Raw genomic sequence first — 7403 nt, 5'->3', positions numbered from 1 at the left:
TACACATTAATAACAGTTCGAACAGAATACTACCTGATACACTGAAAACATAACACTTGAATTTCTCGAGAACGGACTTACTAGAATTACTGGATGCACTGCTAAAACAGTACAGAACATACCGGTCTCGTAAAGAGACACGTCATACCGTATCCACCTAGGTGAATACTTCGGACTGGATCTGTGTACCCAAACCCATCGGACTAATGAACCTGTCTAGATACTTCCCCCGCAACGGTACTCACCGGGAAGCAGAAACTGAAGGCCTCGGACTGGACTGGACTACTACGACGTCGGACTACGAACTTCGGACTTCAGAAACAGGTGGGCCTCCGGATACCTCGGACCTTGCTCTCTCGGCTTGGGCTCTGGTCGGGACGAACCGCATTCCACACCGCCTCGTCTGGATGCCGGACCGCAGTTTCCGTCTCCTCCGTGGGCCTGAGGGAGACTTGAAGCAGAAATATCTGCACGTGCACAGTAGAGTTCCGTCACGGCTGTAGAAGGGTCAGGTGGCCTGCGTTACATCGCCGGCGCGTGGGGAAGGGGCTCGTCCCTGTTCGGGCGCCATTTATGTGGTAAATAAATAATTAATTACCGGTACTATTTTTGAATACATTAATAATAACAGATAGCTCAATAAATAAGAGGCAGGATCCGGGGAATCTGAGTCTAACAGGCTTTAATCAGGCAAAAGGGAAGGGACAGGATCGGAACAGCCTGAAATAGAATGGCATAGAAGGCATGGGATGGCAGCTGCCACGTCTCATTAACAGTACAAGGTATATATAGTAAAACATCACAATTACATTACATACAGTAGGCGTAACAAGTGACAAGCGTAAGATAAGAACACATGGGCGTGAAAAGAAGGCGTGCACAGGGCGTGCACGTAGACATGTGATGAGAACGTCACAGAAGTGTCATAAAGTGGGTGGATACATGGAGGGGGCTACCTGAGCAGCTGGAACCTTTAACCTAGTGGTGCGCGCAAACGGGCCATGACGTGTTACCGGGGAGAACTGGGGGCTATGACTTCTACACTAGAAGAGGAGACTAAAGTCTGCGGTGTCAGGACGACATGTACCTATAGCATATCTGGTATCTGGTGTTTGGAGTACATGTTGATAGAATCTAAAAGTTATCAGGGCAAAGGCTACTTGACACTAAGGCTGGTGCATGCATATATTCTACATGTATTGCGTGTGCTATGAATCTTCATGAATATTAATACAGTAATTCTCTTGCATGGAGACAGAAAGACTAGACTATAGCTGAAACTGTTTATGTGGTTCGTTAGCTTAGGAATGTGAAGACGGAGAGCTGAACTGATAACTGGAGGCATAACATATTCTTGGCAGACAGGCAGGCAGAGCCAGGCCGGGCACCGCGCTGCGCGGCAGGAAGTAAGTGAAGGGTCAGGGATGCAGGTGGGGGCTGCATCGCTCCTCTGAGTGGGTTCAGGAGTCTGGAGCTTGAATCTGGTGTCCGGGCCCTTTTGAGGCCTAGAAACGGGGACAATTCAATGAATTAACGTGCACAATGTAAAACGTGGCAACATAGGCCTAATACTCGTTGCTTTCACGAGAACTGGAAACTGGCATACTAGAGTTGGACACAACTATAATTGCGTCTTTAATCGATCATAGGGGGATATATGCATATCGATCATGCACATATATCATAGGATGGGGAACACGTAGGCACACATGACAAGGCAAAATTCAATTTTCCTCAAATGACTGAGCCCATATAGGTTGTCGTTCAGTGAATTGTGGGTTCCTCAGAGTTCTGTGACTGAGGTGTAAGAAAGTAAGGTCCAACCTGCCTATCAGCAGCACCAACATCAAATTTTCTGGTGCATACATAGTTATGTAATATGTATATGACTCCATAGAAGATAGAATACCCACAAGACTAGTAGTGGTATACTAACGTTTACAAAATACTAGACAAACATCATTCTGGATGCATACTTGGTTGGTGTCAATTGCCAAAGCAGACACATTACAGAGGAAAAAACAAGCACTGTTGGACTTACTGGGGACAGCAGCAGGATCCTCAGTAGAGGAGCTCTGTGTCTGTGGTGGTTCACCCGCCGACTCGGTCCCTGCATTCTGCTTGCCCCTGGGTTCTGTGGTTCATGTAAGAAATAATAAACAAAGAGAAAAACATTGAGTGCTGTGAAACATAGACATCATTTCAAAAAACACTGCTAGAACATTAAAAGAAACAAACATTGATCTACCAAATGACTACTGCCTTGCAGGATTCACTGACTGTATACTTGTAGAAAACAAATCACATGTTCCATAAACATTCTGATTGCAGATTAATAAATAACACAGAGGCAGTAACACCTGAACAACACCACCGATTCAAGAGATTCAAGAATGGGGTAATCAATTATCTGTGAGTAGTCATTTCTTTTTCATTTTTGCCAGCAAAATGCCATAGATCACAAGGAGGAGACATGCTGAAATTTTGTGCAAACACGAAATTGTACGTTCGTTGTATCATATCTTGTTCTGCTACTGACTGAATGCTACTGCTGCCAAGCCTACCACTCATTAAACAAACTACATCAGTTCTATGGAGGGCTGAGGCAGGGGTGGCTCTAGGCTCATGGTGGTCCTCCTGGGCAGGGAGCGTAGGTAGGGGGCCCCAGAAGAGGAGGTCGGGGCGGAGGACGGAGGACAGTGAAGAGGGGGAGTCAGTCAGGGTGTTTGGAAGTGGAACAGAGCCGGAGGCAACAAATCCCTGCCAGGGGCCGCAACGCAAATATGTATCTATCCTCAGAGGATTATTAAATTAAGGATATATATTGGTGCGGTGGCCCCTGAAGTTTGGTGGCCCTGTGCAGTTGCACAGCTTGCACATGCCTAGAGCCGGCCCTGGCTGAGGTAAGAAGAACAAAGTAACTTTAGCATTCATTGCCAGAGGAGGATTCGATTCATGCAGAAGAGAAGGCCGTGAAAAAAAAGCTACAATATGCAAACTACGTACAATTATCCATCCACCGCTATTTCACTGACGGACAAAGGAAGGACAAGACTCTATTAATAGCATTAACTAACTTCAGTTCTCTACAATAAAGAAAATCTCACATCAATAAACAGCAACAGCTAGCGCCAAGTTGAAACAACATGCAAGAGTCAGTGAAGAAGAACACTGTCATACAATTACAGTAGATATACCGGAATACATCGGAAATGTAACTAGGAGCAACAGTCATCGCGTTACTTATTCAGCCAATATTTACAAAGATACAATAACAATATTTATACTATATATATATATATATATATATATTACCTACTGGCGGTCGCCAGTAGGTATATATAGTTAGGATTTTTTCTCTATGGGTTTTTTGAAAATTCTATGTCTAATAACTTTGGCGTTTGTGGACGGAATTGGCTGAAATTTTCAGGAAAATTGCACATTTTGTTTCTGAGCAGCCCTTGAAAATTTGGGGGGGGGGTTCGTCAAGGGGGGGCCGAGAAAAAAGGGGGGTCCCAAAACATGTTTTTAACATTGAGTTTTCCATAGGGCGGTTGGCCTCACTTTTAGCCCGAACGGCTGAATGGATTTGCACGAAACTTGGCAAAATTGTAGGGACTGGTAGCCCGATGTGCCTTTTGTAGGTCTCAATATATGTGCTCCAGTGGATTTTGAGAAATTAACGTTTAAAAAAAGATATATATCTGTAACAGCGGACCGGGCAGCGTCCCAGGACGCGTACTTTTCACGCAACGGAGCTTTGTGAAGCGAAGCTGATTGGTTCTCCGGCGTCTGTCAACATTCCAAACAGTCCGTAGCGGCCGCCATCTTGTCTCTCGGTAGGATCGAGAGACAAGAGGAGGCGAAAGCGAAGGGGCAAATGACCATAAGGGGGAATAGTAGATCCTCGCTGACCCCCTAGGTTTGATGTGGAGGTTTTAAAAGGGCCCCGCGGGGCAAAAAAAATAAATAATAATAATAATCGAACGGCTGAATGGATTTGCACGAAACTTGGTAAAATATTAGGGACTGGTAGCCCGATGTGCCTTTGCTAGGTCTCAATATATGTGCTCCAGTGGATTTTGAGAAATTAACGTTCAAAAAAAGATATATATCTGTAACAGCGCTCCGCTTCTCGTACTTTTCGCGTTACGGAGCTTTGCGAAGCTGATTGGTTCTCCGGCGTCTGTCAACATTCCAAACAGTCCGTAGCGGCCGCCATCTTGTGTCTCGGTAGGATTGAGAAGGGGCAAATGACCATAAGGGGGCATAGTAGATCCTTCCTGACCTCTTAGGTTTGATGTACCATTTTGCCAAGTTTGGTGTAATTCCGTTCAGCCATTCAGGCTGTAGACGTATGTAAATGTCCTATGGAAAATTGCATGGGGAAAACACATTTGAAAGTGTTGAAATTTAGAACCAATTAAAATGTTACTTTGGTTTTGTATTTGTGTGTGATGAAAGTTAATTGGTTATGTATATATGTCAAATGAGAGGAAACCACAGCCATTTTGTGATACTACTGTGTGAGGTACATTTGTGAGGAATTTTTGGTGGTGAATTTCTGGTGTTTGATTTACACAGTACTAACACTTCTCCTACTTTTAAAAAGGTGAGTTGTTAATTTGTAAGGGGAACTATGTTGTACACTTGAAGATAATTTGAAAAATGTTTTCTGTTATTTATTTGCAGTCCTTCTGTTATACTAAATACTTGATAAAGTTAGTTTTATATTATGTATTACTAAAAACGATAAATGAAAGTGATTATTTTTTTCTGCAATTTACAGCAAGCAATTTCAAAATAAAATGGCTCACAATGAAGAGACCGTGGCAATTTCTTTTGAATTGTCCACTACATTGATTGAAATTGAGAGCACCAATAATGAAATATTGTCACAAGGAGGACATGACTTGTATGATTCCATTAGATTGATTGAAATGGACAGCACCAAGAATGAAATATTGTCACAAGGAGATGACTTGAATGATTCCACTACGTTGATTGAAATTGAGAGCAGCAATAATGAAATATTGTCACAAGGAGGAGATGACTTGTATGATTCCATTAGATTGATTGAAATGGACAGCACCAATAATGAAATATTGTCACATGGAGGAGATGACTTGAATGATTCCACTACATTGATTGAAATTGAGAGCACCAATAATGAAATATTGTCACGAGGAGATGACTTGAATGATTCCACTACATTGATTGAAATTGACAGCACCAATAATGAAATATTGTCACAAGGAGGAGATGACTTGAATGATTTTTTTGATCAATCTCTTGATGGCGAATTTATCGAGTGTTTGGAGACCATAGAGTTACAAGAATCATTATTGCAGACTTTTCATGAGGACATTGCTGATGAGGACATGTTACTAGTTCTTTCAAATTTAGAAAATTCTGAAGAATAAATTTATATTTAGAAATCAAAAATTGTTTGAGACATTATTCATTTTTATTTTTAATTTATGAGGTTGTAGCGAAGTGATTGTAGTATAAAATGAGACTTATAGTATAGAGTGCAACATTTTTATGTTACATGGTAAGTTTACTCATATTTACTTCCCTTCTGCCACTATATTATCTCCAATGTGTATTTGACATCTCTTCTTCATCTCCGGCCTCGTTTCTCTCACTGTGTGTCTCCGATGCATCTTATCGCTGCTATTTTGTGTAATTACAGAAGAGAGTAAAATAAAATAGTTCGGAACGTGAAAAGGGGGCAAAGTAGAGTACTCCTCACCCCCTAGGCCTTTTTAGGCGGTCCCAAAAGGATCAGGTTCTGCTTTCCTGAGAGATTATGGTATGAGTTCCATATACCACAATAACTTGCATTACAACATGCAAGATATCTATCTCCTATTACCAACTTTTGGAGATATTCGCGCTAAGCGCGAATATCTCCAAAAAGTAACACCTGCCCTGAGCAGTTCTTAGCCATGTTATCCAATGGGAGGTGGATAACATGGCTAAGAGCATTAGCTCGGTAATGTATGAATATCGCTGAGTTTTTAGCGATATTCATGCATTGCGGCCGTTTATTATCGCATTTGCGATAAACCTTGATAATAGCAAGGTTTATCTTCGATAATTTCTGACGATGCTTAGCGGTAAAAAATTCGTTGGTAAGCATCGTTAGCGATAAATATCGCTTAACTTTGGTAATATGCCGCAACGTCTGTTAACGTTCGATTCGAAGGAAATGAGGAAGTGTTGAAAAACATTGTCTGCGCCATCTTGCCTTTTTTGAAATGCCACACTTTTGTCGTGCACGGCAGCCATTTTAGATGTCTTGACCAGACCCACTCTCTGCACGTGGTCGATTCGTAGCATGGCTCCTCACCCTCGCAAGCATCTTCCCCAGGCACTGGTCACCACCGCTCTCTGTCTTATGCATGGGCAATAAACCTCCCCCCATCTGCGCTGCTCTTCCCTGAGAATCACACTCTGTGCCCGCCCGACACCTCCCTTTCGCCCTATTCACTACCGCACCCTCTGACACTCCTCTTCCTCTGTGTCCGATTGTCCAGGCTATCAGCTAGCCCTGCAGATGTAGTTTATGGCCCCAGCTGTAAAGAGTCACCCCTCTTCAAAGGAGTTATAGTAGATCAAGGCCCACACCCGATGAGATCCGTCACACCACACGTGTTCCTACTATCTGAAAACCATCCTGTATTGTGATTGGGGAGGGGACCGAGCCTGAAGCGGAAGATTCCAGGAATGACTCTTTGTACATCAAAGTTTTTACAATTATGTGTCACATTAAAAATATATAGCACTCCAACAAAGTAGTAGGAATATAAAACTTTAATAACATATAAATATATACAACAAAACAAAAACAGTAAAAACATTTAAACAACGAAGAGACCGTGGCAATTTCTTTTGAATTATCCAATAGATTTATTGAAATTGACAGCACCAATAATGAAATATTCTTGTCAGTAGCGGTCTGTTGTGCGAATAGTTCCAAGGCAGCAGAACGCGCTGAAATCTAGATGGCACGAAAGTGATGTCTAGCAAGTTGCCGCCCAGCAAATAACGGCGTGGGGCGCCGCGGGGGTGAGTGAGTCCAGTAGGCACCACAGCTATTCTTACCGGCATTGCAGAATTACTGCTGGGGACAATGCCTGTGCTGTAGCAGGGTCACAGCAGAAACAAAAAGGATTCTGTTGAAGATGTTGTTGGTTTTCAATTTGAAAACAGTTCTGGTGTCAACTGCTATGCTAATGTAGTGGTTAATGTTTTGTTTCCTCTAGAAAATGTAAAAGAGGGGGAGGCAGTCCAAAGTTCCGTTAAAAGGGCAAAGGAAAGGATCGGTGGTTTGAACTATCAGTCAAAAAGGGGAGGGGGTGCAACAATTTTTCCTACCGGGTCACACTGTGCTTTCA

This window comes from Lissotriton helveticus, chromosome 8 (assembly GCF_964261635.1).
Source record: "Lissotriton helveticus chromosome 8, aLisHel1.1, whole genome shotgun sequence".
NCBI lineage: Eukaryota > Metazoa > Chordata > Amphibia > Caudata > Salamandridae > Lissotriton > Lissotriton helveticus.
The sequence above is the reverse complement of the archived record's forward strand: the minus strand, read 5'-3'. Positions refer to the sequence as shown.